Genomic DNA, 24,272 nt, shown 5'->3' with positions numbered 1-24,272 from the left:
ATGCATATAGTATACTTTTTCTCTATAGCAATTTTCTAAAAAATTACCTTTAAGTTTTCTGTAATATTGAGGTATATTCCAACAAGAAGGTAATTGATATATTTCATATAACTGATATGCTTTATGTTAATGAGCACGATATAAACTTAACTAGCAGACCATACAGGGAAATGAAGAGCAAAAGAGCATCTGACTAAATGAAAGAAAGATGTTATTAACTTTAAAGAATTTGTATTTGAAGGCTCTCACAAAGATGACTTTTCAGAATTGCTGTATGGTTTCTCTAGATTTCATTATATATGTTGTTTTTGAGCTGTTACTAATTCTGACATGCTTATTAAATAAACTGACATTTTCTTAATGCATTAGGCAAATCTTTAAAATCACTTTCTTGTTTTTATATTTTATATACAAGCTAGTACTTTCAATTTATGTTCTCTTTTCTCAAGAAGGAAGAAAGCTCTGTGGGTTTGGTGACATATAGGTGAAGTATATATATATATATATATATATATTTTGGGGGACCAATTATAAAATATTGTGGAGCCTTTAGCAATTGTTTTATTGCCATTTTCATTCTGAACAAGTGATTGCTCTTTAAGTGTTGATTTGCACAACTCTAGGGGGCATCAGATGTATAGTATTGAATAGGAAAGATTCATGCCTGAACTTTGGGCATTGCAGCAGGAAAATTGAGTTCTGGTCCTATACTCAGAATTTGCTAGTGATCTTGACTGAGATTCCTTGCTTCTGTGTTTCAATTTCATTACCTCGATAAGTATAGGTAAAAGTGATACTTAAACTATTAGTATCTTGAATTCGTGTAATGATTTAGTTAGACTGAAAAGGAATGGTTAGACTGAGAAAAACAAAACAAAACAATCCATTGGTTTTCAATTATGCTAGTATTTTATAATTATTTTATTTTTATATTATGTTCAGTTTTTGTAAGTGAACCTCTTTTTTTCCCCCAAATGAATTAACATGTGGCTCTGGTATCTGAAACAGATACAAGTAAGAAGAGTTGATTCTGTTAAAGCTTCAGTGAGAAGCCACTTTATGTTCCCCTGCCTTTGATGAGCCGCCATTTTCCTTCTACTCTACCTTCTACTCCCCTGTTCTGGCTGCAGAGAGCTCTAGCTGGATTCAGAAACTGCCAGTCCATTCCAGTTCTCTCATTTTATAAATGAGGCAGCTGGGGACACTAAGAAGATAAGTGATGTGAGTTGGTGGTAGCTTCTAACTCTAATACTTTTCTTTAATGAACAGCAAAGAATTTTTAAAATCACAGAGACTTAATTTTTTTTTAAGACTTTTTTTTTTTAAAGAAAATTGCTGTGTTGTAGTGAATTAGCTAATATCTCTTCTAGCCATGGTCTGTAACTTCCACTAAGCAACATTTCTACCTTGCTAGGTCTGGGGAATAGAAGGTGAGAAAAGGCGTTGATAGGATAACATGATTCAGCTGTGTATTATAACAGAGTTAATTTTAATTGCAAACACTTAAAACTGTAGCCTGGCTATTAAGTGAATCATCTCAGAAGTAGGAGGGGGAATCTTACTACCAGCAAAGAAGAAGAGTTAGCAGTGGAGCTGTTCTTTGGACCCTCCGATCCCTGTGCATTGAACCTCTTAGAACCAGGGACAGAAAGCAGCTTGACAGCAGCAGAAGAAGAAAGAACGGAGCACAAGACAGAGCACTGGACTTCCTAGCCTGCAGAGCAAGAATAGCTGAGTGACTTTGGGCTGGAGACTTACTTGCAGAGTGATATGCCTCCAGACGGTTAACTGGGGGAGTTAGGCTTGCTCGTGCACGAGCTAGAGTCAGGAGCCTTCAGATGAGGTTTATGGTGGAGTGGTGTGTCCTGTGGGAATTGATTAGCAGCTGACTGAAACAACTGTGCCCTGAACATTCTCTAATCCTGTATTGTAACCTGTTAACTTTCCTAATAAACTCTGTAACTGTGCGTATTGTCTCTGAGTTCGGTGTGGCTATTAAAATAGATTATTGAACCAACTGAGGAGTAGAGAGGGTTGTGGGAGGAATGACTGGTGTCACTTTTTTGCATTTTCAAACTTTAAATGTAAGCAATTGGATTGAATCCATGAACCTAATTATAATACCATGAAATTCTTTGCAAGGAGAAGACTTTTGGGCCATCAGCATGTTTATATTTATAAAGTATTCATTAATTGCTTTTATACTTAAGTAAAATTACATCAGTAAAACAATTTCACTAAAATAATAGTTCTATGAGACTAAGGCCTAATTTCTGGTTAGGCCTATTCTGGTTAGAGACATCAGAAAGTTGACCCTAAAAGTTAAGATATAAGCACACTGGTATCAGTATATAATAGTATTTTACGGGATAGCTTTTACCTAGGACTTTATGAAGATGACCAATAATTAGAGATTTTCCCCTTCTATGCTAAGTAATTTGCATGCTTAAATACAATTATGAAGAATAAATAGTAGATCCCTCATGATAAATTAGTTAAACTGGCAAATACATGGGAATCCTTGACATTCATCCAGGCCTGTCGTTGGACCCAAGCGTTTTTTTTTTTTTTTAAGAGGTGGGGATCCATTTGTGTCTTCTTTGTTGGGCTGCTTCTTCCTTTAGAATGTACAAAGTTATACTTATATCCTTTGAACAAGTATATAAGCAAAGCTTTAAGTACTAAAACCTTATGAATGCTTTGCTCTTGTTGTTAAGTTCCATCAAGTTGGTTCCCACTCATAGTTACCCTGTATAGGGTTTCCAAGAAGCAACTGGTGAGTTTGAACTGCTAACATTTCAATTCACATTGAACTTGCAGTCCAATGCTGACCCTACATCACCATAACTAGGACACCTATGGCACATTTGCCTTCCCTTTAGTTGACTGTGAACCACAAGGTTGGCAGTTCAAATCCACCACCTGTTCCTCCGAAACTCAGTCCAGGGTCACTATGAGTCAGAATTGACTCGTCAGCACTTAACAACAACAACAACAAAAAGGTGTGGTACTATAAGATCAGCACTGGACCTCAAGGTCAGTGGTTGAAACCCACCAGACACTACTTGGAAACCTCATACAGGGTTGCTCTAAGTCGAAACCCAATCAACTGCACTTGATAACAACAACAGCAAATGCATTCATAACGTTTCAGCTTCTACAAAATGCAGCCTTGGTGTTGTGACTTGGCAGTGTTTAACCTTAACTCCATCTAGGTTGTGGCTGATTTCCCTCAAACAACTGACATTTCCCAGGCAAGATCAGCATTCCCATGTGCCTTAGCCACAGAGGGATGTTTAAAACCTGTTATGGTAGAGCCAATTCGTGTTAGGGATTTGAAATGAAAGTATGAACATAGACACCAGGAAACTTCCTGTGCGCCTTCATTAAGCACTTCCCTTGAAAAGCAGTTCAGGATCATTTCTCCTAATCATGCTATTGCAATATTTGTTGTTGTTAAGTGCCATCGAGTCGGTTCCGACCCATAGCGACCCTGTATAGGGTTTCCGAGGGTGTAAATCTTTACGGGAGTAGAAAGCCTCATCTTTCTCCCGCGGAGCGGCTGGTAGTTTCGAACCGCTGACCTTAAGGTTCGCAGCCCGATTCGTAACCACTACGCTACCAGAGCTCCTTTATTATAAGCATATAAAACACCAGTAAGAATAGGCTGAGTGAAAGTTTCTCTAGGTTTCATTTAGAACATAGATTGTTGTTGTTATGTGTCGTGGAGTCGGTTCCGACTCAGAGCGACCCTGCACAGGGTTTCCGAGGCTGTTAATCTTTACGGGAGCAGAAAGCCTCATCTTTCTCCTGCGGAACAGCTGGTAGTTTAGAACTGCTGACCTTGCGGTTCGCAGCTCGATTCGTAACCACTACGCTACCAGAGCTCCTTAGAACATAGATTAAGGGTATTTAAAGAGAAGAAAATGAATGAGGTGATAAGTATGTATTTATTTTTCAAAACGATTGGTCTTGTAAACAGTTGGTTTCATTTGCTAAATGATTATTACTCTTCTGACCTTTACTGAAATCTAGTATCATATACATTTATTATATGTGGAAATCCAAATGTGAAGTGTTGAGGATTCACTTGGGAGCATAAAACTGCCTCTCTACTGAAGGTATTTTGTCAGATGAGGACTGACAAGTAAATGGTGACATATTGTCTGGATTGTGTGATAATATTTTGTATGACTACAACTTGAGCAATGAGTTGTGGTCATTTCACAGATAGGTCCTTATTTCATCCTTATTTCAGGGATGGGTCCCAGTCACTGGAAGGGCCTGCCTAATAAAGGTCATGGAAGGTGGTGACTTTTTTCCTTTAGGGGAGCTCTCCTTTTACTAAAATCATTCTTTGTCACTATTTCCTATTTTTCCCTGAAGTCTTAGACAATATGAGTTTCTTTCTATAGGGATCTGTGAAAACAAATAAAAATAAAACAATATATTTTTCTTAGACACACTTTCAATTTCAGGAGGTCCTTTTGTCTGGCCATGTTTGTCTAGAACTAGAACAGTTACACACATTTGTGCATTTGTTACACACATTTGTGTAGGTATATATGTTTTAAATTAAAAAAAAAAATGATTGCATGGCTTATTGAAATCTAATCCCTAAGACTTTTAAAATCAATCTCGCCTAGTTCTTTATCCCCTTAAAACAGGACCCTTGCAAGATCCTCTTTATTGGAACCCTTGCTTGATGTGATGTTCTATGATCTCCAAGACCTCCTTTCTGCTACTGTGAGATTTTGGGTAGGAGACTTTGGACACGAGATGATCATTCCTAATATAGTATTTTTGTTCTCCTAGTTTCTATTCATAATCTTTGAATTGATTCAAAACTCGCTAAAATATTCCCCAGTATCCTGTTCAATCCTGTCTTTTGCTAACCCCTTTCCCTGGGAGTCATGGCTTACTTGATGCCTCTGCTTGTCTGAACTGTTGAATCTTTTATGTTCTGTTTGAAATCACAACTCCTCAATTACTTGCTCCAGCATTGACTACCCTAGTCTATAACACTTGCCTGTATGACTTACTTACCTGCCATTTCACTATAAGCTATGATGTATTTTAATTTTTTCAAGTACAATCCTTTTTGTCTTCTGTAGAGACTAATGTGGTGCCACATCCATAGTAAAATCTTTTAAAATGTAATTTTTAAATAAAAGAACAACATGCATTTTCTGACACAGTTTTTAGCACATTAATGAATGGTTATTAGTTGTAATTAAACCATATAGTGCACGAAATAAGCTGTTGTAAAACATAATTATAGAATTCTTTAATAATAGAAATTAGGAATGTTTACCCAGGGAATTTCTTTGGTTGCTACTTGAACTTCCTTTCAATTGCGTGTGTCCAAGACAATATCATTTGTCCCTATTCCCATTGTTAAAACCTACTCAAAATATGGCACAAAGTATTTCTGCTAGCTTAAATTTTTTTTGTTAGCAAGTTAAATAGGGTCTTAGACCCTGATTTTGTTTCTGGTGTACTGTTTTTATTTGATTACTATAATACTGTGGAGTCAATGGATAATGTAAATAGTTAATGTGCTCAGCTGCTAACCAAAAGGTTGATAGTTCAACCTCACCCAGAGGTGCTTCCAAAGAAGGGCCTGTCTACTTCTAAAAACATCCTTTCAAAACCCTATGGAGCACAGTTCTACTCTAATACACAAGGGATCACAATGATTTCAAATCAACTCAACAGCAACTGGTTTATTCTAGTGCTAGTTCTTATTTTATTTATATTAACCAAAAACTGTATGTTCAGAATCATGTTAGGAACTGCAGAGGAAATATTCTCCTTTTCTTAAAGGATTGTTTTTGTTGTTGATTACCATCAAATTGATTCTAACCCATAGTGACCTCAGGTGACAGAGCAGAACTGCCCCAGACAAGGACAGTGTTGTTGTTGTTAAGTGTCCTGGAGTTGGTTCCAATTCATAGAAACTCTGTATAGGGTTTGTGAGGAGCAGCTGGTGGGTTCAAACCACCGACCCTGAGGTTCAAACTGACCTTAAGGTCCAGAGAACGAAGTGCCATGCCAGGACAGCATAGAACACAATATTAAAAAAAAAAAAAAAAAATTATTAAATGATTTTCTAAACTCTTGGAAGGAACATTTGCCTCTAGAGAAATGCTAAATATATGTTTCATGAATAAAGGTTTCAGACAGAATCTGGCTTTTTCTATTCCTAGATATATATGGTATTAGAACTTTGTTGTAACTAAGATTTCAGTATCTTAAAATAGAACACTAGACATATGTCTGCCATTTATAAAAGATCCAATAAAGGAAGTCCATGCAGCATAACTAAACAGAGAGGTGACAAAGATTCTCTTAGCTGTCCGTTTAGATGATTCACTCTGTATTCTGGAAATTGGTGAGATGATTATCGTATTTCTATAGTCAGATTCTATCAGTGAAAACACTCTTCTAGACAGTTCTTCTCAGGTTAACAGATTCTAAGATGCTGTCAACCTTTCTAGGTCACTCCAAACCCATGCCACTGACTCTGTCCATATAGGAGAGAGTGGAACTGTCCCATAAGGTTTCCAAGGCTATAAGCTTTACAGAAGCAGGTGACTATATCGTTCCCCAGCAGAGCAGCTGGTGTGTTCAAACCATCTACCTGTTGGTTAGCTGCTGAGCATTTAACCATGGTGCCACCTGGGGTTCCATTCGAGTGAACACTAGGGTGCACTAACTGAACCTTAATGTATCATGACCTGGAAGAGTTAAAAGTAGCTTTCAAAATTACCTAACAGTCTGAAAAGTCTTCTGTTAGTGAGAGAATTGGGTGTGGAGATGTTGTGGCATGCTTAGGTGCCCTCAAGTCAATTCTGACTTAGAGCCACCCTAAATACAGAAGAACGAACCCCTGCCTAGTCCAGAGCCAACCTCACAATCATTATGCTTGATTCAGTCTTTCTTGTGGAGAGTTTTTCTCTTTTTTTCTAACCCTCTATTTTTTTCAGATATGATGTCCTCCAGTCACAGGTCCTTCCTGATAATATGTTGATAGTATGTGAGATGAGACAATACCACCCTGTTGGCACTTTGGTTTAGATTTTTCCTGAACTCTCTTCCTCTAAGAACTTATAAGAAGAGCATTTGGGTTAAAAATGATTGTTACTGCTTTGTGGTTGTGGGTATAGATATATAAAGAAGTATAGTTGTTCTCCAACATGTGTGGAGGATTGGTTCCAGGACCCCCATGGATACCAAAATCTGCAGATGTTCAAATCCCTTATATCATTTAAGGTGTCTCTTTTAGGATACTTCATATTTTTTCTCTTTCATTGTATTTTCCAGAGTTCTTTCTTTATATCATATACATTCAGAAAGCCGAAATATAGGCCTGGTCTTTTTAAATTTTTTTTATTTTTAACGTTTTATTGTGAATTATGTGATAGTTTACATGGGAGAACATTAGTTTTACCTTCATTCTATCGTATATCGTTTCATTGCCATGGTTACAATCCCCTCCATGCATCATCAACCAACCAAAGGGTATACCCTGCAAGCCTGCCTCCACCCTGGTTGTCAGCACCCAGCCCCTCTCCCTCTTTTTGTCTAAAGTCCCCAGCTGTTCCATCTCTCCACGTCATCATCTCTGCCTCCATCTCAGGCATCACTGCTTCTCTGGGTAGGGTCCCGCTCTCCGCTCTTCTCCATTCATGGTCCCAGGGACCTCTGCTTCTAGACTGGAAAGTTAATAACTCCCCTTCTTGCTATAAAACGTCTACCTTTACATTTCAAACCCTCACAATCAGTCCTGATTACAATTATTCACTATTATATCACAATAGACCTATATGCATTTCATTTCATCAGCCCCGCCCAGACAGATTGGATGCTACTCACTGGAGATTCTGCCTTCCTCCAGGCCCTCTGGATCTAGGTTCCCTTTTGGGTAGCCAATGTCCAAGTTACCCATCCCTGTCTACTCTCTGTGTGGAGGGGTGAGAATGATTCTTGCTGTAAGGATTTGTTCCCTCTTTTGAGCTACTGCATCCATAGGTAGGTCTTTTTGAGAAAACTTTAATGCAGAGGCAGATGAAATACTTTGGGAACTGAATTTACACAATTCACAAAACTTCTTTAAAAACAATACAAAAATATATAAGAGAATTTAGGTTCAGAGCCTCGCAAGGCAGCAATGCAAGACAGGGCCTTGAAGGTGGAGCTTTAAAAAAAAAAACCACATAAAAACAACAGCAAAAAAAATTTGTTGTAGATGGGTCTATGTTTAAAAATTATGCATTATAGAGCCCATGTTGTCCCTCATCCAGAAGTAAATGTTGGATGCCATTATATAATTTTGAAATTTATATTTGTTTTGCTTTTCTTTGACACAGGTGTAAATGTTAATGTGGAAGAATGCATTACTTTGAGAAAAAAACGTTATGTGAAGTAAAATTACACTATAAAGTACTTCAGCATAACTTTGGATGAATACAGAACATAGACAGTCTTCAGAATATTTCCTGTTTAAACATGGATATGCCTAATCCTGGTTTAAGGTCCATGTTGTTGTTGTTGTTAAGTGCTGTCCAGTTAGTTCAGACTCATAGTGATTCTGTGTAGGTTTATGAGGAGCAAATGGTGAGTTTTAACTGCTGATCTTGTAGTTCAAACCGAACTTGTGGTCCAGTGCTTATCGTACAGCCCACACCAGGACTCTGTGGTAGCACAAATGTACTGAAATGACTACTAATTTAAATGTTACTACTTCAAACCCATCTAGGGGTGTTAACGGAAGAAATGTATGGTAATCTGTTTCCATAAGAGAAGCCAGAAACCCCCTAGGCAGCAGTTCCACTTTCTAACATACGAGGCCATAATGAGTTAGAGTCAATTCAACCACAACAAAGTTTAATTACTTGCATGGTATCAATAATTAAATAAAAATGTGGAGGTTTTAGTTCACACAGAGGCACCAAGAGAGCAATTCCCAGTGAGCTGTGTCTGAAAATGAGCCGTTGGAAACCCTATCAAGCTCAGTTCTTTTATGGCAGACGTGGGATTGCCATGAGCCAGAATCAACTCTCTGATAACTGTGTTTAATATTGGTACATGCCTATTTTCTTGAAATAATAAGTTCTACCAGTGCATCTTAAAATGCTTCCTGTTACATAATTCTGTAGTTTGTAATGGTTGAGTGTGACTTAAAGAATATTGTCAATTTTTGTACATAAGAGCAATGTTATAAAGGGGCACTATCCCTTGAAATGGAGTCCTGGTGTGGTGCTGTGGGATAATGCACTGGACTGCAAAGTCAGTTTGAGCCAAAAGGTCAGAGGTTCAAGCTTACCAGTCGCTGCTTAGAAATCCTATCTATACAGGGTGGATATGGGTTGGAACTGACTTGATGGCACTTACCAACAAAAACAACACCCCTTGAAACACAGTCATTAAAATTTTAGTAATTTGCTACTTAGAAAAGTCTATTTTTGACTTTACACTCATGGATAAGTTAAATATGATTTTCAATATAATACACATTATTAGTAGCTGTGAATGGTATGATGCATCTAAATTAAAATCAGTATTTAGTAGAGCTCTTGCGTGGTAATGTTAACTACTAATATGTTGTTATTGTTGTTGAACACTTTTGAGTTGGCTCTGAGTCATAGTGACTCTGCATAGTGTTTCAGAGGAGCAGCTGGTGAGTTTGAACTGCCAAACTTGTGGTTCAAACAGACTTCGCGGTCCATTGCTTTATTCCTCTGCACTACACCAGAACGCCTATAACAATAAGATTCCTGTAATTAATATAGTAACACAATTAAGAAATAATAAAATGATAAGTACTTCAAGTCACACTTTTACTATGTAAAAATCTCAGCTAAATCGTTAATAGCATTGCCAATTTGTTAGTTTCAAATTTAGTGTCCCTGGTGATATACTGAAACTTCTAAAAGTGTACTTGAAATTAATGGAAGTTGAAGTGATTGGTATTAAGATGTAATTCCTTAGTGACCTTTTTCCTTGCTATTCCTTTTTCTTTCTTTCTTTTAAATACAAGATGAAAAATTGAAAGTATCAAAAACTTTGAGATGAATTGAGAGAAGACAAAATATTTTATGCAACTCTAGGTAAAAAAAAGGCACATAGATGACTTTTTCTGCACTTACTATATTGCCTGTGGCCAGAATTAACACACCATGAGCCAGAGAAAGGACTAAGACAAACAGAATGGCATGCAACAAATTTTGGTTAGCAAATTTAGATGCATGCTATTTCACTCCTATGAACTGACTCAGTCATTCTTTGAAAGGTGCAGATGAAGTTTGTCTCACATAGTTTAACAGCTTTCACTCAATATTTATAGGCTACATAAAAATAAATTTCTGTACTACATTCCTCACTAGCAAGATGTGTACTGTGAAAGTAGCTTTATTTGTGAGGAAAGAAAGGAAAAGCCAAAAAAAAAAATTTTTTTTTTTTAAATAATTACTCCAGGATTGCAGGAAATAAAATATATGTCAAGTTTTCCAATATATGTGTCAAGGACATATGAGAGGGCCTCAGAAACGTCATGAAAAAAAAAAAATGGTATTGAAAAATAAAGGAAATTTTTCATGGCTATTTTGAAGCCCCTCTTATATAGAAAGCATTTGGTATTTAAACACTTGTACTACTTATGAAGGATAGAGATATGAATCTTTGCATTTGAATTATGGTGTTGGAGAAGGAAATGAAAGAAGACTATTAAAAGTACCATAGACTGCTAGAAGAACAAACCAATCTGTGTTGGACGAAGTACAGCCAGAATGCTCCTTGGAAGCCAGGATGGCCAGACTTTGTCTCTCATACTTTGGACATGTTATCAGGAGGAGCCAGTCCTTGGAGAAGGACATTATGCTTGGTAAAGTGGAGAGTCAGCATAAAGAGGAAGACTCCCAATGAGATGGATTGTCACAGGGCAGCAGCAAAACAACGCTTTTGAGGATGGGGCAGCGCTGGGCAGTGTTTCATTCTGTTGTATGTATACTGGCTCTCTGTGAGTTGGGACCAGCTCAACTCACCTAACAACAACAATATGATTTAAATCACATTTTGGAACTTATCAAAATATGAAACAACAGGATGAGGTCCACTGTAATCACCAAAAAGAGGCTATAAAACATATTAAAACAAAACCCAAATCTTGGTCCCTATGAGAAAGTGCCATTATCCAACAGAATAAGTAAGTGCAGTGGTAATTTCTAAGGAAGGGCAATTATGTGAGAAAAAGCGGTCACAGAACATGTGACACTTGATGTACATGTAAATCTGCAAAGAGCCAGGAATCTGTCCAATCATGTCCGTATTTGGGATGATCTTCAGGCACGTATCCCATGGTTCTTTTCGAGGACCGTGACCTGGAAGGTAGTCAGAATCTTGTGATTTTTGTGTCTGTTAGAGCTTTGTCAGGATTCCAGACTACATTTTCCACAATTAAGCTTACTGTAGAGACTTTGATTCTTGCATTCATGAATTGTTCAGCTTATCATATTTCTAGCTGTTATTTCAAGGTTAATTTTTTGTTTTCAAACAACTTCTCCCTTGACTAGATCCTTGTAAGACATGTGTATGTGCTGATAAATAACATGAAGTTTTCAGATGGAAGATATCCTTGGTTTTATCCATACCAAGTCAATATAAAATGTTTTTCAGTATTTTCCCTCAAATATATGAAAAATAATTGTAATTATTAACCTTAAACAATAACTTTAAAAGAGAAACTAGGTGTTTTCAAAATTTTATTGACTCCTAGGTAGGTAGTAAGAAACAAAATATATTTAATTACCAGGATTAATGCTCCCCTGCTATGTGCCTAACAACTGTATGAATATTTCAAATATTGAAATACATCTTACCTAGTTAGGTTGTTCTCTTCCCTTCCTGGAACCTTTCCTTATACTTTCCCTGATTGAGCAACTAAAGATCAAACTGACTCAATAGTCAATCTTTAAGTCTCTGCTCTGGCATGTGCTGTGATGCATTATGGTGAACCTTTGCCACAGCAGTTGCTAAGTACTTTGACTGTTAACACATATCCTTTATAAGGCTTTTTCTTGATATGTTTTAAAATAATAAAATATGGATAATATGAGAGGACATAAACAAGATTGTAGAAAATCTCCATCATCTTTTCATTCCATTTCCACAGATTTTATGAAGACCCTCATATCAAACTAGCTTTGTCACAACTGTATGAAAAGTACTCTGAAGAACACATGCTTCTAAATTAAGTGTACCACAGAATAGATGCTTTTTATATGACCAGAAGTTAAAAAATAAATGGCTTTAAAATAGTAGGAGCATCCATGCACAAGTCTCCATGTAGATTTATGCTTTCATTTTTCTTGGCTGTAACTCTAGAATTAGTATTGTTGGGTCATAAGATGATTTTGTAATTAGTCATTTGAAAAAGAAATTCTAGACTATTTTTCCAAAGGGATTGTGCCATTTTACATCCCTACTAGCAATGAGTAATGGGCACTGCTGTCAAGTCGATTCTGACTTACAGCAACTCTATTGGGTTTCTGAGGCTGTAAGTCTTAACAGAAGCATATTGTTTCATCTCTTTTCTATGGAACAGCTAGGTTTGCGCCATTGACCTTTTAGCACCTGGACATTTAATCCACTGTGCCATCATGGCTCCTTTAATGGCAGTCTATAGCATCTTTATTCATAAGAACTGAAAGGTAGAAACAATCCAAATAGCATCAGTGAATTGATGTATATTTTGTACCCTATATATAACAGAATGGAACAGTGCCTGATCCAAGGCCATCCTTAGACTCTGCTCCATTCAAGCCTATTACTGCCGTTGCTGTTTCAGTCCATCTCTTTAAGGGTCTTTCTTTTTTCTTATTTTTTTTGCTGACCCATTACTTTGCCAAGCATATCCTTTTCTAGGGTCTGTCCTTTCCTGATAAATGTTCTGAATTATATAACACAAACTCTCCCCAGCCTTTCCTCTAAGTTACATTCTGGCTGTACTTCTTCCCAAATAGATTTGTGTGTTTTTCTGACAGTGCATGGTATATTCAATAATCTTTGTAATACCATAACTCAAAGTCATCAATCCTTCAATCTTCCTTATTCATTGTCCAGCTTTTGCATGCATATAAGGGTATTGAAAACACCATATTTTGGGTCAGTATGATAAAATGTATGGTGAAAGAATACAACCCTGTCTCACACCTTTCCCAATTTTAAAACATTCAGTGTTCCCATGTTCTGTTTAAACAACTGCTTCTTGGTCTAGGTACAGATTTCTTAGAAATACAATTAAGTATCCTGGAGTACTTATACTTTGCAATGTTGTCCATAGCTTGTCATGATCCACACAATCGAAAGCCTTCGTGTAGTCAATAAAGCATAGGTAAACATCCTTCTGGTATTCTCTGCTTTCAGCCAAGATCCATCAAACATCAGCAATGATATCTCTCATTCCACGGCCTCTTCTGAATCCAGCTTGAACCTCTGGAAGTGCTCTGTCAATGTATGATTGTAGCCGTTTCTGTATTACCTTTAGCAAAAAAATTGGGAAAGGTGTGAGACAGGGTTGTATTCTTTCACCATACTTATTCAACCTGTATGCTGAGCAAATAATACGAGAAGCTGGGTTCTACGAAGAAAAATGTGGCATCAGGATTGGAGGAAAACTCATTAACAACCTGCGATATGCAGATGATACAACCTTGATCACTGAAAGTGAAGAGGACTTGAAACATTTACTTATGAAGATCAAAGAGCACAGTCTTCGATATGGATTACATCTCAATGTCAAGAAAACAAAAATCCTCACCACTGGACCAATAAACAACATTCTTATCAATGGAGAAAAGATTGAAGTTATCAAGGACTTCATTCTTCTTTGATCAACTATCAACATTCACGGAAGCAGCAGTCAAGAGATCAGACGACGTATTGCACGGGGCAAATCTGCTGCAGGAACTTTTTAAAGTATTGAAGAGCAGAGATGTCAGCTTGAGGACTAAGGTGCAACTGACCCATGCCATGGTGTTTTCAATAGCCTCATATGGATGCGAAAGCTGGACAGTGAATAAGGAAGATCGTAGAAGAATTGATGCCTTTGAGTTGTGGTGTTGGAGGTGAATACTGAAAGTGCCATGGACTGCCAAAAGAACCAATAGATCTGTTTTGGAAGAAGTGCAGCCAGAGTGCTCCTTGGAGGCCAGGATGGCTAAGCTTCGTCTCTCCTACTTTGGACATATTGTCTGGAGGAAACAATCGTTGGAGAATGATGTCATGCTGGGTAAGGTGGAGGGTCAGAGAAAAAGAGGAAGACCCCTAATGAGATGGATCAGCCAGGTGGCATCATTGATGGACTCAAGTGTGGCAGCAGTAGCGAGGTTGGCCCAGGATCGGACATTGTTTCGCTCTGCTGTGCATGGGGTCGCTGTGAGTCGGTTCCGACTCGATGGCACTTGACAAAACAAAACAAATGATAAAATGACAGATGAGTCTTAGAAATGGATGTATAAAGAATGTATATCATACTTTGGAGTATGAATGGACTCTTGGTGTGGTGCTGTAGGATAAACATTGGCCTGTAAACTACAAGGTTGGCAGTTCGAACCCACCAGCCATTCCTCAAAATCCCTTTACAGGGTCACATGAGTCAGAACTGACTCCATGGCACTTAATAACAACAACAATGGAATATAATTGGCCATAAAAAGAAATAAAGTACTTAATATATATTACAACATGCACTAACCTTGAAACTATGTTAAGTGAAAGAACCAGTCACAAAAGACAACATACTGTATTTTCCCTTTCAGTTGAAAGTTCAGTATTGAGATCTCTTTAGAAACAAAGAAAATACTGGTTGATTAGGGCTGGGAGAAGGGCCGGGGATGATGGATAGTAATAAGGGGTATGAGACTTCTTTCTGTGGTAATGAAAATGTTCTAAAATGGACTGTGCTGATGATTTCACATGACTATGAATATACTAAAAGAAATGGAATTTTATACTTGAAATGAGTGAGTTGTATGGTATGTGAATTATATTTCAATAAAGCTATTTATAATAGAGAAAAAAAGAAGAAATCCCCTGGTTCACAGATTCTGTTAGCCTAAAAGAAAATCACATGGGTAAAACTGACAAAAGTTGTTGCTGTTTTCAAGACAATTCTCACTCACTGTGGTCCTGAGGACAGACGAGAACGTCCTCATGAGGTTTCCTAGGCTCTCATTTTTATAGGAGCAGATTGACAGGTCATTTCATCTCACAGAGCGTCTGGTGGGACCCTTCATTTAGCAGCTGAGCGCTTAAGCATTGCACCACCAGGACTCCTTATGACAAAAGCAAATGCTATGAATTTTCTAGAAAGAGAGATACTGATATGTCATTTTTGTCTCTAAACTGCATTGGTGAAGAATCAAGCTACATTGAATTTGTGATGGTCTTCATCTATGTGGCGATAATAAACAGATTGCGTGTACATAGTATTAATCAGAATGAACACCTAGCTGCTTGGCTCTCAGCTGTGATAGATGTGTGTATTATGTTATTAGGATATGGAAATATCTCTTGAGGATACCACATTCATTCTTTTCATTGGTAGTAGGTAAAGAGAAGAAAAATATGAAATTTCATAAATTGTATAAAAATGTAATATTTCCATGTTGTTGACAATACTTCTAGGTTCTGTCAAGTTGGTTCTGACTCATAGTGACCTTACGACAACAGTCCTGTTGTTGTTGTGCCGTCCTGACCCCATTGTTGCAGCCACTCTGTCCATCTTTATTTTTGAGCGTCTTTCTTTGTTTCACTGACCCTCTATGTTGTCAAACATGATGTCTTTTTCCAGAGAGTCCTTCCTGCTGATGATATGTCCAAAGTACGCAAAAAAGCCTCACTATTCTGACTTCTAAAGAGTGCTCTGGGTGTTCTTTCGATATTTTGATTTTTGAAATATTATCATAGTGGTGGTGGTGGTGGTGGTTTGTCGTTGAGTCAGTTCCGACTCATAGCCACCCCATATAGGGTTTCTGAGGCTGTAAATCTTTACAAGGAAGGAAGTTTCATCTTTCTCCTGTGGCGTGGCTGGTTGATTCAAACTGCTGACCTGGCAGTTAGTAGCTTAAGTTGTAACCCACTATGCTGCTAGGGTTCCTTAACTATTGTCATGTTGTTGTTAAGTGCCATCAAGTCAGTTCCGGCTCATAGTGATGACCCTGTATAAGCTTTCTAAGGAACAGCTATTGGGTTTGAACTGCCAATCTTGTGGTTCACAGTCCAGTGCTGATTCTTCAGTGCCACACAAGGAGTCCTATATATTGTCGTTGTTGTTGTTAATTGCTGTCAAGTCGATTCAGACCCATAGCGACCCTGTATAGGGTGTCCGAAGAGGAATTGGTGAGCTTGAACCACCAACCTTGCAGTTCAAATGGCTTTGCAGTCTGGCACATTAACCCACAGTGCCACACCAGGACTCTACATATTGTCATAGACAGTGCTAATAACTTAATTATTAAACTTGTGAATTTAGATTTTGATGTGCAATTCTTTTTTGGGGGGAATGGGGCAAAGTGGACTGTGTCAGAGCAGAATAACTGAGTTCCATTTCATTGAAAGAATGATAGAGGAAGTCGTGAGATACACAGCGTAGAAAGAGGCTTGGGAAGAAGGGTATGTGATCAGTCTTCAGGAGTCTGAGTGCTGTTGCATGAAAGAGATTAGCGCTGCCCTGTGTAGCGGGGAGAACAGAAACATTAGCAGCTGTTTAGAAATTGTAAGGCTTCAGATTTCAGTTGGCCACCACCAAGGAGTTTCTCATAGTTAGAACTTCCAAAGTTGGACTAGTCTGTTCTGGCAAATAGTTAGTTCCTTCATGTGTGGGGTGGTAAGCTCTGATCTAACCTCTTCTATAATGATAAGGAATGAGTGAGGCAGCTGAGGAACAACTGGTCAGCATTATGGGGGAGGGAGGACTGGGCTCTCTGACTTGGGTGTGTTCATCCCACCTTATGGATCTATCACAAGAATACCATGCCCGAATATCCTTTCCTGGCCTTTGAAAAACAGGAGCAATGAAACCACACGTCTTGTCTCTGTAGCTTGGATTCCCATTCAACGGTTTGACACCACTCTACATGCCCCTCATAGATAACTGAATTTGTGAACCAATTTTTTTTTTAATTGTGTTAAAGATCAAATAGTTTGCTTCTATTTTTTTTTTTCTCAAGCTTTTAGACATTTACATTTCTGATTCAATGTACTATCACCAATAAAGGGTACCCAAATAAAAGCAAAAAAAAGAAAACTATAAAGCCTTTGAATACATATATTTCAGTGTACTCCTGTATTTGTGCCAGCAGATTACCAAGATGGAGTTTAGCTAATCTGAGGTAATACAATATGCAGGAAGGTGGGTAGAGAGTCAGACACAGGAGGAAGTGAGAAAACTGGGCATGAAACAAAACCCACTGCACACAAGGGCTCCCGAACTGGGGCAGGGATGTCAGATGTTGCGGCTTGACAGCCAAAGAGAAGTACTGTGTTTTGTTTGTCTGTTTTCCTTTTGTTTTTACTTTTTGCTGCAGCTTGGATGAAATTTTACAGAATAAATTGGTTTTCCACTCAACAATTTCTACACATGTCATCCCCTAAGTGTAACTGCACTTTCCCACTTCCTCCCTGGGTTCCCAGTGTTCATTTATTTTTTCCTTCTTTCTTGTCCCTTCCAGTTTTCTGATCTTAGTAGTTTTGCTATTCTTTTGATTTCCTGTTGTTGATTGTATTGAAGAGAGATGAAGGCACATATGCATGAGCTCTTTTCATCAACTTTGGAAATGCTGACCAAAGTCCTTTGATGTTTCAGTCTTTTTTACTACTGCGTTTAGATTTACACAATAGAATTTACTAAAATATTTTCCTTATTTCTTTGGTGGCCATTCTTTTATGAACACTGCCATTTGTGCATTTATGTATTTGTCATAAACTACCTTCTATCTTGGAGCTCTGGTGTGACACTGTAGGATAAGCACTGGACTGTAAACCACAAGGGTGATTATTCAGATCCACCAGCCATACTTTGGAAACCTTATGCTGGGTCGGATGTGAGTTAGAACTGACTCAATGACACTTAACTTTATACCACCTTCTATCTTAAATATTTCTGATGCATGATCTCTCTTCACTGTTTGCAATCTAATCTCACGTATGGAGTCTTGGTATGGTGCTGTGGGCTAATCCACTGGGATGCAAAGTTGTTTGAACTGCAGGGTTGGTGGTTCAAGCTCACCAGCTACTCCTTGGAAATCCTATACAGGGTCACTATGGGTCAGAACCTGACTCGATGACACTTAAAAACAGCAACAACATGCTAAACATTGTGACTATGTTGTACATTTATACGTTACCTCCAGTCTCCCCAAAATATGCATAATAGGTGTTAGTATGCATAAGGAGATAACTTTCCAAATGATAAACACTTGTAAAGTTATCATTAGTAACACAAATACAGGCCTCTGATTCCATGACCTAATCCTATAACTATTGATTTTAAGCATGATTCAAAATCTTCAGTATTTATATATGAAAATAACCTACCCTCCCTAAAATGTATGTTGACAGTATAGATTAAATTGTTAACTATTTTTGGCCATTAACAATTATGTTATCTGTTGTTCATTACAGTGATTAATAAACATAATTTGTGTATGTACCAAATGTAGAAACAATATTACATGCTGTTTTTATAGATTCTCTCCGTGTGGCGCTGTAGGATAAGCACTGGACCATTTTGAACTGCAAGGTCAGAGGTTCGAATTCATCAGTCATTCCTCAGACACCCTATACAGACTCAGTGGTTCGAACTTACAACAATGACAACATAAATCGGAAATGACTCAAAAGCATTTAACAACGACAACAATTATAGTTTCAGGAGTTGTGGTGTGGTGCTGTAGGGATAATTCACTGAACCACAACATCAGTTTGAACCTCAAAGTCGGCGTTTCAAACTCACCTGTTGCTCCTCTCTATGAGTCTGAACCGATTTGACGGCACTTAACAACATTATGTTGTTGTTGTTGTTAAGTGCCGTCGAGTTGCTTCCTACCCATAGTGATCCTGTATAGGGTTTCTGAGGAGCTGCTGGTGAGCTTGAACCACCGACCTTGCAGTTCCAACGGCTTTGCAGTCTGGTGCATTAACACACAGGGCTACACCACGACTCCAACAATATTATGTTGTTGTTAAGTGCCGTGGAGTTGGTTCTGACTCATAGTGACCCTGTACAGGGTTTCCGAGGCTGTAAATCTTTACGGGAGCAGAAAGCCTCATCTTTCTCCCATGCCAACAACATTATAGGTTCATATTATTATGTCAACACAGTTGTCATGCTACAAAGAGTAACCATTTCAGTTTTGTTTTGTTTTTAAATTGACAATGTCAAATACAATGTTGCAGAGTGTTAATAAAAACAGAGATTAAATAGAGGAACTTGAAGAATTAAATAGTTCATATATGAATTATAACAATTTGACTAATGAATAATTGATTTTTTTAAGTTTAAAATTTTAAATTAGAAATGGTACCTAATATTAACATCATCCTCATAATTATCTCATATTAAATGAGACAATGCATAGAAAGAAGTATCAGATGCATAGTAAGTGCTCAGTAAATATTAACTGTGTTGATTAGGAGCTCTAGTGGCATAGTGGGTTACGTGTTGGACTAACTGTAGGGCCAGCAGTTTGAATCTACCAGTTGCTTCAAGCATCCATAAAGATTTACAGCCTTGGAAACTCTATACAGGGTTGCTATGAGTTGTAATTAACTTAACAGCACACATCCATCACTACCATCATTTATGTAGATTATTATTAATAGTAATATGATAGCTAGGACAGTTAAAACAAAACCAAAGAAGAATCTTAAATTTAAAATGACCAAATTTGAGAAAAGCCTGTATTTCCCCTTTTTTATAATTTGAACTCAATTCTTTGTCTATGTTTACAAACCTGTGATGCGATATTGGGCGGCATGGTTGTATGTATGGATTTGGGTGAGCATTGTAAGTAGACTAGGAAAGCATTAGACTTTGAGGGACAGTTTTCTCAAATCATTTTCTTTTCATATTCTGTTTTTATAGTTTTGGTATTAAAAGAAAAAAGAGCTTAGAGAGACAGTTTTGTTCCAAAGATTTACGTTTACCTGGCAAACTCAAATAATTTGTCCTTCCATCCTTATTTTTTTAAAATGCCTTCAACAGAAAATGGTTTTTAATCAAATTCATGAGTTAACTTTTTATGTTATATTTTATAGGCATTTAAACTTTTCAAGATAGGACAGATAAGATAATATATGACTGAATGTATTTTTGGGAAAAAAAATTCTCCATGCCAGAGCAGAATCCTCAAGATCTGTATACAAATACTGAACAGATATTGCTATATAGTCCAAACAGATAAATAGTGAATTGTAATTATTGTATGTTTCCCCATATTGTAATTTTTATACATTCATGCAAGTAATTAGGAGATCAGATAATACGATGCTTGAGACCCTAAGTACCTACTCCATGCAGTAACACTTCAAAACCTTATATGCTTAGGAAAAGTTTTATTACTGGGAAAGGCAGGTTCTACTCTTCTGAAATTGACACCTCACTTTTTTTTTGTAGCATCAGAGTCCCTAGAGTCAGATTAAAAAAATACTTAATTTTCTTCTTTGTTAATGTGGAATCTTTCAATTTGCGAATGTGAATTGCCCATTTTGGCAAAAAAGGAAAAAGAAAAGAAATCTTTCTTATATAGGCTTTTATCTACAGACTTAAAGGTAGGTAGAAATCTCATTCACAAGGTCTACCTCATGTCATTATCTTACTCAACTGACAGGTGGTGCTCCAGAACAATATGGCTAGTGGGATGTGTGATTAGATTTCTCTTATAGTTTCCAGGACATACCATGTGTTAGATCCTTGAAATAATAACATACGTGGAGCAGATGAGTGTTAACAATTTTGAAGTGATGATAGTAACCCTACAAAATAATTGTCACAAGGTTAAATATTGAATGTACTTCAGATGCTTGTATTAGTACTGACCTGCATCAATGTTTGATATAATTGTAATTATTTTCCCTAAATGAAAGCACATAAACTGGAATACTGTATCATCATCCTCATCAATGCCACTAATTTTGTTATTATTTGATATTATTATGGTATTCTCTTTAATCTATGGCAGACCAAAGTTTAGGGATAAGAATGTTATCAGCCTATTTGAATACAGACATTTAAACAAATATTTCCTCTAATTAGGATGTCCTGATACATTTTATACATGAAGATGTCATAAGCAGACTGGACTTTATGAGTGCATTCCATAAATGACAATAGTAGTTACTATGGTAACCCTTCACAGAGTACTTGATGGTACAATTTGGAATAATCCTATTCTATAATGAGGATACTGAGATAATAGAAATTAGAGTAATTAGCATTAAAGGTCTGGGTTTAAAGATAGATGATATGCTCAGATTCTGAGAGAAGCGAGGATACTGGACCAGGCAAGGTAAACTGCTAAAGGTGAAATGCCGGCCACATAACATGCTGCTCGTCTCTTCTCCCTTTGTCTCACTCTGAACTGACTTTTGTTTAGGTACCGTTGCCCCCCCCAACCCCCCAGTGATTTTAATTGCATCTATGAATCAAGAATCAACTCCTTCTGTTTTTACAAAGCAGTCTTAATTTTCCACTGCCAGTCAATATATAACCAATAAACCTGTCTAGAAAATGTCTTTCCTATTATAAGGGGATAAAACAAATTCTGTGTTTTATCGTTAATTGTGACTTTCTTATGTCAAATATGTCACTGTAGTTTTAAAGTACTATGATATTTGTTAGGGTTCCATGAGTTTATGGATCCTCCTCCTTCCCCAACCACGACAACAATCACTGACACTGAGAATCAAAGCAATTTTTTTTTTTCTGGATATAAAAATGTATTATCATTACATTTTCAACATAGTAACTTAAGATATTGGCCTTTCCTTCTTGCCTTTGTATAAGGCCAAAAGAGACATTGGCTGCTTTGACAACGCTGAAGCGGACTCCAAGAATGTCACCAACAGCATGGCCTTTGCGACTAAATCCATCAACTAGAATTCCATCGTTTTCCTCAATAAAATTCAAGCTGTCATCATTGGGTACAAAGGCTGTGATTTTCTTTCTTTTCTTGATCAGCTGGACCCTGACACACTTTCTAATAGCAGAATTGGGCTGTGTTGCTTCAACACCCACTTTTTCCGACACAATGCCCTTTCCATGGGAAGCGCCTCCAAAGTGGTTCGCTTTCAAAATGGTGTCCAAATGGGCTTTTTTTGTACTGTTTATCATACCATTTCTGGTCCCATTGGTGGCTACAGAAATTCCTGGCAGTACGAAGACCTCCACACTTGCCCGTGTTAGTGATGCCACGACACCCACTGAAAAGAGACAAAAGCAATTTTTTTTTTAAGAAAACATTTTCTGTGTGTACATTTTGAGTACTTTGAATAGTAATCTAAAAATGGCAGTTATTTCCTTAATACTTGTGACTAACTTCCTTTGCCCTTTAGTAGTGGTTTAACAGTCACTGTTAATCTGTAAATTGTTAAGTGTCATTGAGTCAGTTTTGACTCATAGCAACCCTGTTTAGGGTTTCCAAAGAACAGCTGGTGGATTTCAACTGCAAAACTCATAGTTAGTAGGTGAGTTCTCAACCCTACAGCACCACACCAGGACCTCAATCTGTGTGCAGCACTTTGGATTTTTAGCTTGTATTTCCTGGCATTTCAGGAATCTCTGCACCAAAGAAACTGTTGTTGAATGGATTCAGTTTTAGATTTATTATTACTTTTATAAGGTTTGAAACCTTCAAAGGATCAACATACATTTCATTTCTAGGAGTAATTTGTCTCTTAAAGTTATAAAATTAGAATATTTCTAAATTTTTACAGATTTTTTTCAGAATTTGATTTCATAACCCTTATTCAGTTTGTTTAGTATTCTATATTATCTGCGGCCATGGGGACACTATAGGATAAGCACTGGACTATGAACTACAGGTCTGTGTTTGGAGCCCACTAGCTGCTGTATGGGCAAAGGATGCTGCTTTCTGCTGCCACAAAGATACACAGCCTTCAAAACCATATATAGTCATAGTGTGGTGCTGTAGGATAAGCACAGGACTGCAAGTTAGTATGAACCACAAGGATGATGGTTCAAATTCACCAGTTGCTCCTCAGAAGCCCTGTACAGGGTCACTATGAGTCAAAACCAACTTTAAGGCACTTAACAACAGTCATTCAGAACCAAGTAAATGGCACTTAACAACAAAACTCTGTATTGTGTACCTTGTCTGTGGAATCCTGGTGTGGTGATCAGTAGGTCAAACCCACCAGTTGATCCTTGGGGACCAGTACAGGATCTCTGAGTCAGGATTGACTCAATGGCACTTATTTCACAACAACAATATTCTATCTGTAGGAAGCATGGTGGCTTAATAAGATAAGCACTAAACTGTGAACCACAAGGTCAGTGGTTTGAGTTCAGGTAGTTTGAGCCCACCAGTGGCTCTGTGGGAAAAAAAAAAAAAAGATGTGACTTTCTGCTCCCACAAAAGATTTAAAGCCTGGAAATCCTATACAAGTTTAATAGGAGTTGAATCCAACTTGACAGCACTTCACTACAACAATTCCATTTTTGCAAATGTACTATAAGTAAGTTGCCTAAGAACTACTTACCTGAAATGGATAGAACTTAAACACAGATTACTGATTTTTAAAATGAAATACTTTCCTCAGGTCTTAGTGAGGCTGGTTTTCAGTGGCCACTTTTTGTCATCCTGTGTAGTAGCTGTAAATGTTACCGGTACCACAATTGCTATCTATCGTGTGTCTGTTTTGTAAAAATCTCCAGTGATTCAAAGTTTACATCATGGTTCATCCTTTTCTAATAGTCATAAGATTTCAATTATTCCAATTAGGTAGCATTTACTGTATGTTTTTTTCCTAAGTTTTTAAATGAATGATCTATATTATAATATAATGCTAAGAACGTTGGAATAATTCTCTGGATTTATTTCCACATTGTAAAATAAAATGTAGAAAAATCATGTAGGTTTTACAGGTATCTTCTGGTAGCGTAGTGGTTACGAATCGGGCTGCGAACCTTAAGGTCAGCGGTTCGAAACTACCAGCCGCTCCGCGGGAGAAAGATGAGGCTTTCTACTCCC

The 24,272-nt window shown here is 37.4% G+C and overlaps 1 protein-coding gene and 1 pseudogene across 4 annotated transcripts in view; one reads left to right on the top strand and one right to left on the bottom strand.

The window, feature by feature from the left end:
* ERBB4 (v-erb-b2 avian erythroblastic leukemia viral oncogene homolog 4) overlaps positions 1-24,272 on the top strand; it is a 1,604,115-nt gene that overhangs the window by 5,092 nt on the left and 1,574,751 nt on the right. The gene's annotated exons all lie outside the window — the stretch shown is intronic.
* Positions 22,030-24,272, bottom strand: part of LOC102826069 — a 22,607-nt pseudogene continuing 20,364 nt past the window's right edge.

The sequence above is a fragment of the Chrysochloris asiatica genome, unplaced genomic scaffold (genome assembly GCF_000296735.1).
Source record: "Chrysochloris asiatica unplaced genomic scaffold, ChrAsi1.0 scaffold00212, whole genome shotgun sequence".
Taxonomy (NCBI): domain Eukaryota; kingdom Metazoa; phylum Chordata; class Mammalia; order Afrosoricida; family Chrysochloridae; genus Chrysochloris; species Chrysochloris asiatica.
The sequence above is the reverse complement of the archived record's forward strand: the minus strand, read 5'-3'. Positions and strand labels throughout refer to the sequence as shown.